This window comes from Chiloscyllium punctatum, chromosome 33 (assembly GCF_047496795.1).
Source record: "Chiloscyllium punctatum isolate Juve2018m chromosome 33, sChiPun1.3, whole genome shotgun sequence".
Taxonomy (NCBI): domain Eukaryota; kingdom Metazoa; phylum Chordata; class Chondrichthyes; order Orectolobiformes; family Hemiscylliidae; genus Chiloscyllium; species Chiloscyllium punctatum.
In genome coordinates this window covers 20,102,621-20,114,474 of record NC_092771.1, presented here as the reverse complement: position 1 = coordinate 20,114,474, position 11,854 = coordinate 20,102,621, and positions in this window count along the sequence as shown.

The following is an 11,854-nucleotide window of genomic DNA, read 5'->3' as shown; positions in this document are numbered from 1 at the left end:
TCTTAAATCCTGCTTTAATTTCTGTTTTTGTTTCTGTTCCACAACACATCGTGATCTAGCTAGTTGTATTATCCGTGCTGTAACTGTAGGTTGGGAGCACAATATTTTGAGGTCACACCCATGGGAGCCCCCACTCCCACCTCCCATGAACTTCTCTACACCTCCTCTGTTTTCTTCTTTTCTTCCCCATTCACCTCCAGGTTTAAAATAAACTGAGGCTTTAAGGAGGGGCTGCTGTTTAAAAACATTATGAAGACTCCATGACTACTTCGACCACTCCAATTAAGAATTTTGCTATGCAGGATTAGCTACAGCTGTACCCACATTTTAAAATTATACTTTGGGCTGCGTGGGTTGCGAGCAAGGTTAGTTTTTATTGTCTGTCTTAAACCGTCCTTTTATTTTCTGAAACTCCCCGTTGAGTTCTTTGGTATATTTTCTGCCAGTGATCTCGACTGGGAGATCAAGGGTAACCACTGATCTTGGGTCTAGTGGTCCAGATTCTGCAGCAGTAAAATGGAAGCAGAGAGCAAAATGTTCCTCAGCTGTTGACAGTTTCCTCAGTTAGCACTGGGGAGGCTGCCATGCTGGTAATATAGCTGCCCATCTGGTAGCTAATTGGGACAACCAAATCCTTTTCCAGTGCCGCACAGTTTTTGGCTCTAATCTCCAGTATCTGTAGCCCTCACTTTCTCCCAATCAAATGCACCTCCTGCCCTGATCAATATTTTTGCCCCTGTTTTGTATGTAAGATTTGTACCTCGGTACAAATACCGAAGATAGTACCATAAGAGGCCACATGGTAAAGCTTTTCACTGTACTCCTGTACTTGAGTGTATGTGACAAAAGGATATTCTATACCCTCCATACCTGCCGCACTAGGGGCTGTAGAGGCACTAGGCTACCCCCAAAATGAAGAGCCCACTGTCTCTCATAAGGTTAAAATAATCACACAACACCAGGTTAACGTCTGACGGGTTTATTTGGAAGCGCTGCTCCTTCATCAGGTGGTCGTTTCTCACAGGGGTGATTTGCCCAACCCTGGCAGCCTCCTTTGTCAAAACTGGGGAGTGGGTGTCTTGATGGGTAACATGGGCCAAGGAAGGTGCAATTCTGGCTAACTATGCCCAGTCCTCATGCCCTGCTGCTGGAATGTCACCCACCCTTGCCCAAGGCAATGCAGCCTATCTGCCTTGTCTTGGCATCTCCTTGTGGAAGATCCAGTAAAGGGGTGCCCCCTACCCAGCATGCCCTGCTGGCAGTGCTGCCACCATCCCGCCTGATATATTGCACCCACCCCTGGGGCTCTTGGCTTTAATTGACACCTCCATTACACAGTAAGCTCCAGTGACGCCCTGTTAACTGGGCACTGCCATCAAAAACATCTCGGGATCTTGCTGTCGTGGCTCTGCCTCTGGCTGTCGGACCTGCTGACAGAACCTTCTGTCCCTTCCAAAACGAAAAGTATTTAGGCGAGAGTCAATGTTTCAGGGTTGTGACTGGTTCTGTTGTAAAGTCGCTGATCTGAAACATTTTAAATCTGTTCCCCTCTTTTCCCAACTGAGTGTTTCCAGCTTTTTCTGTTCTTATTTCAGATTTCCAACATCTGCAATTGCTTTGCGTTTGTTCATTCTGAAGGTTATTTGCGTTTGGATTCAGACGATGTTGGCAGACTTTGAAGGGATGCTGCTATCTAGTTCAATCCCCTGCTCATCCAGTCATTTGAGCCATCAGCTGTTGATTGTAATGGAGGCCATTAGGTTTATATGTAACCCTCTGGGAAGCAGCACTCCCGATCTGTGCCACATAAAAGACCAAAGGGCATGCATCTTAGAAAGTTCCTTTTTGTGGTTTCTGAATGGCCATGTTCAGAGCTTTGGGACAGTGAAACACTTGGTGCAGCTTTGAGTCACTATGTAATGTAAGAAACATGGTGGATCACCTGTGCACTCTACATTCCCAACCCCCTCCCCCAGGCAATGTGACAATAACTGCATTAGTCTTCATTGTGACATGGGGTAGGTCCCCTCAGCTGGAGCTCATCTGCTCCGAACACACTTTTTGTTCTTAAAATTCTTTTTTTTGTTTTTCCTCAGTTTTTTTTTAACCTGGCAGCAGCAGTGGTGACTGCAGTTGCTACGCGTCTTGGTAGTTGGTCCCAAGGTGGTCGCTGTGACCAGACGAAACTCTGGTGCTCGGTGGCAATGTGGGTGTGGTGCCAGAGTGGGACAGTTGGCAGCCTGTGGTGGGGGCAGCTGGTGAACGATGGAGGGGGTCAGTGACAGGAAGGCAGAGGGATTGTGAGACTGAGCCCAGTGCAGGGAGTGAATCGAGCCCAGTGCAGGGAGACTTTATTTCTTATTTACTACTTTATGCTGACAACTGTAATATTGAACTTCTGACTTATTTTTAAATTTCTCTACTTTACTTTCTTTACCTAAGATTTTGTACCTTGAACCTAAGATGGCAACATTGTAAGCTTTCTGCTGCTGTATCCCTGTACTTGAGTAGCCAAATCTAGTATAGACTGATCATGTCACCTGATAACTACCCTCCTTTAATTCAGTGTCAGTAATCTGTTACTGGGGATTGCTTAGATCAGGTTGCTGGTTTACACTGCAGTGTGATGGTAACAGCATGGGTCCAATTGCTGCACCAGCTGAGGTGATCATGAAGGACTCTGCTTCTCCCTCTCCCCCTCTCTTTCTCTCCTTTTTTTTTCTTTTTTCTTCCTTTTTCTCTCTCCCTCTTTCTCTCTCCCCCTCTTTTTTTTTTCTTCCTCTCTTTTTCTCTGATGCCAGTGTTGGGGTGTATAAAGTTAAAAATCATACCACACCAGGTTATAGTCCAACAGGTTTATTTAGAAACAGTAGCTTTCAGAGTGCTGTTCCTTCGTTTGGTGGTTGTCACCTGATGAAGCAGCACACTGAAAGTTAGTGCTTCCAAATAAACCTGTTGGACTATAACCTGCTGCTGTGATGTTTTAGCTTTGATCTCTCTCTGAAGGTAGAGAAGCCCTATGGTCAGGTGTGACTTTACACTTAACCTTCATGCCTGATGGAGTAATATTCCACTCCAGTGCTGAGGGGGTGTCAGTCTTGGAGTTTTATTTGGTTCTGGAGTGGGATTTGAACCCAAAGCCTTGTGACGCTGCAAAATCAGAATGGAGGTGAAAGTGAGGACTGCAAATATTGGAGTTCAGAGTCCAGATTAGAGTGGTCCTGGAAAAGCGCAGCAGGTCAGGCAGCATCCGAGGAGCAGGAGAATCGATGTTTTGGGCATAAGCCTGATGAAGGGTTGATGTTCCTGATGAAGGGCTTTTGCCTGCAACATCGATTTTTCCTGCTCCTCTGACGCTGCCTGACCTGTAGCTTTCCAAATTCCGAATGGAACCTTGTTTGATCGGTGCAACAATGATACCCCCTTCGTCTCCATTATAATATTTCCAAATCTTTGGAAGATATATGTTTGTTTTAAAGCTTATAAAGCATGCTTTTTGATTCTGTCGACGATTCTAGAAACCTCACAAAGCTGCTGGAAATGTCCCATCGTTGTTTGGCCTCACTCTCTTTTTTTTCGCGTAATTCCAATTATTTTCCTCACCCCTCTTTAGATCTCTGCCCACTAAAGTTTGAACCAAAAGTTGAGACCAGACCTGACCACGTAATCCCGAAGAATTTTTTACTAACCTTTTAAACGAATGCCAGTAAAATGAATGTGGTCATGTCATAACGTGATGTTAAGTTCATTCCATGTTTTGTTGCTGTTTTGTTTGATCACAAATGGTTCCCCTCCCATAGAACTAGGTCCTAAACCACTGTATAATCAAAGCAAAAACTTTAATTACTTAATAAGTATTTTTAAACTGAAATACAAGGTGCCGTTCCAATAGGAACCTCTTCCTGCACATAAATTTATATTCTACTTTGCAGGCAAATCTTGAAGGCTGTTTATTGGATGGTTGTTAGATGACATAATCTCTATTCTACAAATATTTTTGGTTAAGTTTTGTTAACTTGTGTTGGTGTAGGAACCCTGCAAAATAACTTGCAGCGTCTTTAACGTAGTAAGAGTGAAGACACTTTGCAGGAGCATTATCTGAGAAAGCAGTTAGTGAGCCAGGTCAGGGACTGTGCTATTGCATGAGGGGTGGCTCAGTGGTTAGCACTGCTGCCTCGCAGCACCAGGGACCCAGGTTCAATTCCACCCTCGGGTGATTGCCTGTGTGGAGTTTGTACGTTCTCCCTGTGTCTGTGTGGGTATAGCTCATTGAGCTATTCAATGCAGTACAAAGAATATGCAGATTACATAGAAGATTGGAGGAGGCCATTCAGCCCTTTGAGCCTGCTGTGTAGTTCATCGCCATCATGGCTGATCATCCAACTCAATAGCCTAATCCCCCTTTCTCCCCATAACCTTTGATCCCATTCACCCCAAGTGCTAGATCTAGCTGTCCTTTGAATACCTTCAATGTTTTTGCATCAACTACTTCCTGTGGTAAGGAATTCCACAGGCTTATGTCTGTATGGGTGAAGAGATGTCTCCCCATCTCTATCCTAAATGGTCCACCCCAAATCCTCAGACTGTGACCCCTGGTTCTGGACACACCCACCATCGGGAACATCCTCCTTGCATCTACCCTGTCTAGTCCAGTTAGAATTTTTAGAATGCTCCAAGATCCCCTCATTCGTCTGAACTCCAGAGAAAACCATCCTAACCCGGTCAATGTCTCCTCATACTAGGAGAAAGTGAGGACTGCAAATGCTGGAGATCAGTTGAAAAGGTCAGGTCTATTGGCCATGCTAAATTGCCTATAGTGTTAGGTGCATTTAGTCAGAGGGAATGGGTCTGGATGGGTTACTCTTTGGAGGGTCTGTTTCCGCACTGTAGGGAATCTAACAAAAAAACCTCTTAAGCTCTCCTACTCCTCCTCTGTTTCCTGACTGGCTGGCTGTGCTTTTCCAAGACCACACTTTTTGAATCTCCCCTCATCCGTCAGTCCCGCCATCCCCAGAATTAGCCTGGGTAAACCTTTGCTGCTCTCCCTCGAGAGCAACAGTACCCTTCCTCAGAAAAGGAGACTGAAACTGCTCACAGTTATTCTTAGTGGGTTAACCATGGGAACTGCAGGGTTACAGGGATATAGGGTAGGGGGCGGGAAGTGGTTGGCAAACTCTTTGGAAGGTCAGTACGTGAATAGGGAAGGTTTGGAGGGATATGGGCCAGGGGCAGGCAGGTGGGGCTAGTTTAGTCTGGGATTGTGGTCATAGTGGATTGGTTGAACCAAAGGATATGTTTCCCTGCTGTATGACTCTGACTCTAATTCTTTAACTGTTTCAGTTCTGTTGTTATGAAAGAAGCCTGATTGCAGTTATTTGGATGTGGTGTTCCTGGGAAAAAAAAATGGGAATGGATTTGAAAGGTGACAATATTCTTTAGAATTTTAGAAGGGGTCAAGGGCAAAGAGGCTACTTCGTCTCTGCGGTGGGGCAGAGGGGTATTTTTTTTTGAGGACAGTTTGTTGGCAGTGGATTTTGAGGGACAATGTCTGAAGAGGGTGATTTAACATGGGGGACAAGAGAGGGCGTCAGGAGATCAGTTTAAACAAATTGGATCGAGGGAACTGCAGTGAATTTTGTGGATAGGAGAGGGGAGAGAAACCTGGAAGTGATGCAGGATGGGAGCATTAGTGGAGGAGAGGTAAGATTCAATGGCCTTGATGTTTGTAACCATGATGTTGTGGTCACGGGGATGGAGAGATGAGGGAGAGGGGTTTAAGGAGACAGTGGAGGAGAGAAGTGAGGAGTTGTATTTGGCTTCCAGAGCAATCCAAAACTCTGGGCCCACTTACCATTCTGTACATTAGCCTGACCCAGCTGAAATCCAAGCCACAGACTCAACAGATATGGAGCGAGAGGCCATTTGGTCCAACAAGCCTGTGCTGGTTCCCTATAGAGCCATCCATTCAATGTCAATGTAAGATCCTGAGAAGCCTCGACAGGGTCAATGTGGAGAGTGTGTTTCTGTTTGTGAGGAGATCTAGACCAAGGGTGGGGAGGAGTCACTTTGGGGGAAAGCAATAGGGGTCACCCATTGAAATGATGAGAAGGTTTGTTTGTTTTTTTCATTGTAAAGTGTCATGAGAGTTTGGAACTCTCGGATGGTTTTGGAAACAGGGCCTTTGAATGTTTGAAAGGCAGAGTAGCAAGTTCCTTGACAAATAAGGGGTGGGGTGAAAGGTTATTAGGGAGTAGGTGGGATTGTGGAGTAATCAAGTCAACCATGAGGGCGGCACTGTGACTCAGTGGCTAACATTGCTGCCTCATAGCGCCAGGAACTCTGGTTCAATTCCAGCCTCGGGTGACTGTCTGTCTGTGTGGAGTTTGCATATTCTCCCCGTGTCTGCGTGAGTTTCCTTTGGGTGCTCCGGTTTCCTCCCACAGTCCAAAGATGTGCAGTTTAGGTGAATTAGCCATGTTAAATTACCCATAGTGTCCGGAGATGCCTAGGTTAGGCGCATTAGTCAGGGGAAATGTAAAGTAATAATAGGGTAGGGGAATGGTCTGGATGGGATACCCTTCAGAGGGTCGGTATGGACTTGTTGGGCCAAATGACTTGTTTCCACACTATAGGGATTCTGATCGTATTATTGATGAGCTGATTGGCCTACTCCTAAGGTGCACACTTTCATGTCCCCATGACCCTGTAAGTTTACCATCTCCTGGCTCCATCTAATCAGTTCTAAGTCATTCATGACAGCCTCAATATTGAAATTTAATGTGACCAAGTTAATGAATTCCTCGGCTCTGCAATACAGTTTGTGACCAACTTCCCCCCACCAGGGCCGAGAGCTGGAGATTGGGAGCAGTCATTGCTGCTGAGGTTCAGGAGCAGATGTACCAATGCTCCCTGACCCTCTGTGTTCACCCTCCCCAACTTCCCCTGCCCATGATCTGCTCCCTCTCCTATTTACTCTTCCAACTGCTCCTCCCATCAGAGGTTGTTTCTTTCCTGCCCCTATCAGCCGGAAACATTGCCTCCCCTACCCACCAATGTTTACTCCATATTTAATTTGTCAGATCTATTTTGGGAGCTGTTGAGATTGATTTTTGTCCAGTGTCCCATCTCTCTGGAGCACTGGTCAATGACCTTGAGGGAATGGAGACCCGTTGGAGATGCCATAATTACAAGGCCTGGAAAAAAGATCCATTTGAAGCTGGAGCCATTTCAGAATCTCCTTGCTCTGTGCCACGTTTTCTGTTCATTGATCTCCTGCTCCCCATTGGGGGAGGTTGGATAAACTCTGAACATGAAAAGTTTTGAGGTCTGTAGCTTCGTCCACTAGGCTGCATTCCTTCCCCGAGTTAATTACCCTCCCCTGCCATGGTGAATGTGTTCCTGGCGCATTTGCGGCCTAATCATGAGCAGTCATTACTTTCCCTTGATGGAAGGCAGGAACGTTGGTCAGGTTGTATCTGACTCACTTCCACCCTGATCACAGCTCTAGGTGGCTTGGAGGAAATGTGTCTAGAGTCATACAGCATGGAAACAGGCCCTTCAGCCCAACCTGATGCCGACCATAATCCCAAACTAAGCTTGTCCTACCTGCCTGCTCCTGGCCCGTATCCCTCCAAACCTTTCCTATTCATGTACTTATCAAAATGTCTTTTAAACATGATAACTGTACCTGCATCCACCACTCCCTCTGGACGTTCATTCCACTGGTGAACCAGTTCCAGTATAAAAAACATTTAACCCTTATGTCCTTTTTAAAACACTCACCTCTTGCCTTAAAAATATGCCCCCTTGTCTTGAAGCTCTCTCATTCTAAGGGAAAGACATCCTCTCGATATCCCTTATGATTTTATCAACCTCTAAAAGGTCACCTCTCAAACTCCTACACTCCAATGCAAAACGTCCCAGTCTGTCTTTATAACTCAAACCTTTCATACCTGGTTAAATCCTGGTAAATCTCTTCTGACCCTCTTCTAGTTTAATAACATCCTTCCTTTAACAGGGTGGCACAGTTCTCACCAATGTCCTGTTCAATGTCAACACGATGTCCCAACTCCTGTACCTAAATGACTGAGCAATGAAGGTTCGCATGCTAAACGGCTGTTTAGTAACCCTGTCTACATGGGATGCAAATTTCAAAGAATTACATGTGAAAGGCCAATTTTTGAACTGATTGAGCACAATTTCTTTGAAATCATTCTTTGTCTATTCTCAGGAAGGCCGACTTTGGTCTCATTTGCTTTAGAATCATTCAGGCCACTGAGAATGGCCTGTCATCCGACGAGAGTATGGCTGATCTGATAATCCTCAGCTTCACTTTCCAAGCTTTTCCCAGTAACTTTTGATTCCATTATTGTTTAAAAATCTATCCATGTGAATATACTCAAAACCCCAGCCGCAGTAGCCCTCCAATGTAAAGCAGAGAAGCAATTCCTCCATATGTGTTAAATGGGCAACTACTTATTCCGAGATCCTCTGGTCGTACACTCTCCCACAAGGGGAAACAACCTTTCCATATTTACCCTGTCAGGTCATTTTATTTTTAAAAGAATCATAGAATCCCTACTGTGTGGAAACAGGCCATTTGGCCCAACAAGTCTACAGTGACCCTCCACGAGTAACCCACCCAGACCCATTCCCCTACCCTACATTTTCCCCTGCCTAAGGCACCTAACCTACACATCCCTGAACACTGTGCGGCAATTTAGCACAGCCAATTCACCCTGACCTGCACATCTTTGGATTGTGGGAGGAATCCCACACAGAAATGGGGAAAACATGCAAACGCCACACAGACAGTCATCAGGGGCTGGAATTGAACACTGGTTCCTGGCGCTGTGAGGCAGCAGTGCTAGCCACTGTGCCACTCTTTTTGTTTTATGGTTCTGTTTTTCAGTAAGTTTGCCCCTCATTCTTCTAAATACAGGCCCAACCTGTACAGCACTTTTTAATGTAGTAAAGCACGCCAAGATGCTTAACAGAGTCAAGCTCGGTCCAAGATGGCAGCAGAGTCAGGCACCTGTGCCAGACCTCATCAGCTCTGTCCTCTTTTATTATTTTTCTTTTTTTTTTCTTTTCTTTTCTTTTTTCTCACTTACCTTGTCCTGAGGTTGGACGGCAACGAGAGCCCAGTGCGCAGAACCCAGGGCACGGACCTCGAGCGAGTCCCTGCTTACTTTTCCAGGACAAGGAATTGGCGGCTGCTATGTGAGCACAGGTGAGGTAGGCCCAGTGGCAAAAGATGGCAGCTGAGGATCAGAGGCTTTGATTGTAGTCAGTAACACCTGTGTTGTCACCGCCGGTGACGAGCTGCCTTGAGACACATGGACTCTCTTCAAGCCTGTTTTTTATCCCCCCTTTAGAATCCATACACTGTGTAAACAGCCCCTTCAGCCCAACAGGTTCAGGCCAATTCCCCCCCCCCACTTTATCCTATATTTTCCCCCCCTGACTAATGCACCTAACCTACACCTCCCTGAACACCATGGCAATTTAGCTTGGCCAATCCACCTAACCCCCACACCTTTGGACTGTGGGAGGAAACTCCCACAGACACAGGGAGAATGTGCAAACGCCACGCAGACAGTTGCCCGAGGCTGGAATCGAACCTGGGTCCCTGGCGTTGTGAGGCAGCAGTGCTAGCCACTGTGCCACCCTATTATTCTTAAATTATTCAAAGTGGTGCTGTACAGTAGTGACAAATGAAAGCTTTTCACTGTATTTTATTGCATTCTTACCATAAATTACCTGTGACAAAATCAATAAGAATGAATTTAGATCAATCACAGGAGCACCCATAATTTGCAGTTATTATCATTATTTCAGGTGAGTGGTAGGATGCTTCTTAAAATGTAACTATGAGCAGAGGTTTATCCCGGCCATTCCAGACCCTCAGGTGGAAAACAGGAATAGCTGGAGAAACTCTGACGTAGACAGGCAGCAGCAGGAGGTGGAGAAGTTGACGTTTCAGGTGTAACCCTTCCTCAGGACTGGGGGTGGGGGTGAGGGGAGCTGCAGATAAAGGGAGGGGTTGGGGAGAAGGTTGGAGGGGTGAGGTAGGGATAGGTGAAGAAAGGTAGAGGGCAGGGCCTGGTTGGTCGATGTGGGGAATGAATCGGGTTGGTAGCTGGGAGGAAGGGTTGATCAGACGAATGGAAGGGAGGGGGTGGGAAGGGAGGTTATTTGAAATTGGAGAACTCAGTGGTGAGTCCTCCGGGCTGTAGGCTTCCCAGGCGGAAGATGAGGTGTTGTTCTTCCAATTTGCAGTGTGGTTCGTTGCGTCAATGGATGAGGCCAAAGATGGTCATGTCGGAAAGAGAGCGGGAAGGGAATTAAAATGGACGGTGACTGGGAGATCTGGTGGGCCCAGCTGAGATGCTCGGTGAGCCATTCCCTAAGTTTAGGTTTGGTCTCCCTGATGTGTAGAAGACCACATCAAGAGCACCTGATACAGTAAACTAGGTTGGAGGAGAAAGTGGGGACCTGACCAGGTAGTCACGGAGGGAATGGTCTTTGCAGAAAGCGGAAAGGGATGGGGAGGGAAATATATCCCTGGTGGTGGGGTCCGTTTGGAGGTGGCGGAAATGTTGGCGGATGTTGCGGTTTATGCGAAGGTTGATGGGGTGAAAGGTGAGGACCGGGGGAGGTTCTGTCCTTGTTGTGGTTGGAGGGGGTGGGGTTTGAGGGCAGAGGTGCGAGACGAGGATGAGATGCGCTGGAGTGCATGTTCGACCACGTGGGAGGGGAAATTAGGTCGTTAAAGAAGGAGGCCATCTGGTGTGTTCTGTGGTGGAACTGGGAGCAGATACGGCGGAGGTGGAGGAATTGGGAATACGGGATGGCATTTTTGCATGAGGTAGGGTGGGAAGAGGTGTAATCCAGGTAGCTGTGGGAGTTGGTGGGTTTGTAAAAAAAAAAATGTCGGTGTCGAGTCGGTCGTCATTAATGGAGATGGAGAGGTCCAGGAAGGGGAGGGAGGTGTCAGGGATGGTCCAGGTAAATTTAAGGTCAGGGTGGAATGTGTTGGTGAAGTTGATAAACTGCTCAACCTCCTCGCGGGAGAATGAGGTGGCACCAATGCAGTCATCAATGTAGCAGAGGAAGAGGTGGGGAGTGGTGCCGGTGTAATTACAGAAGGTGGACTGTTCTACGTAGCCAGCAAAGGGACAGGCATATCTGGGGCCCATACGGGTGCCCATGGCTACCCCTTTGGTCTGGAGGAAGTGGGAGGATTCAAAGGAGAAATTGTTTAAGGATGAGGACCAGTTCAGCCAAACAAATGAGACTGTCAGTGGAAGGGTACTGGTGGGAATGTCGGGAGAGGAAGAAACAGAGGGTTTGGAGGCACTGGTCGTGGCGGATGGAGGTGTAGAGGGATTGGATATCCATGGTGAAGGTGAGGTATTGGGTGCTTTTCCAGCACCATTTTAATCTAGGTCGGAGTAGACACAGGTGCACTTCTGTCTCACCTGGAAGGACTGTTTGGGGCCCTGGATAGAGGTGAGGAGGTTGGTGTACAGGCAGCTTTTGCATCTTTTCCGGTTGCGGGGGAAGGTACCTGGGTGTTCAGGAGTTGCGGGGGCGGGGGGGGGGGGCGGCGCGGTGGGATGTAATCAGTGGGGAGAGTGGTGCAAGCCAAGGACTGTTGAAGGGAAAGGCCCTTGTAGAAGGCAGAGAGGGGTGGGGAAGGGGATGACGTTCTTGGTGGTTGGGTGTAGAGTCGGAGTTGGCAGAAGTGTTTAAGGATCTGTGGAGAGAGAAATGGACTTAACATTTTGAGTTTTGGCATGACCTCTTTCAACCCAAGATCCAGGTAACAAAAGGCATTCTGGGAAGGGGC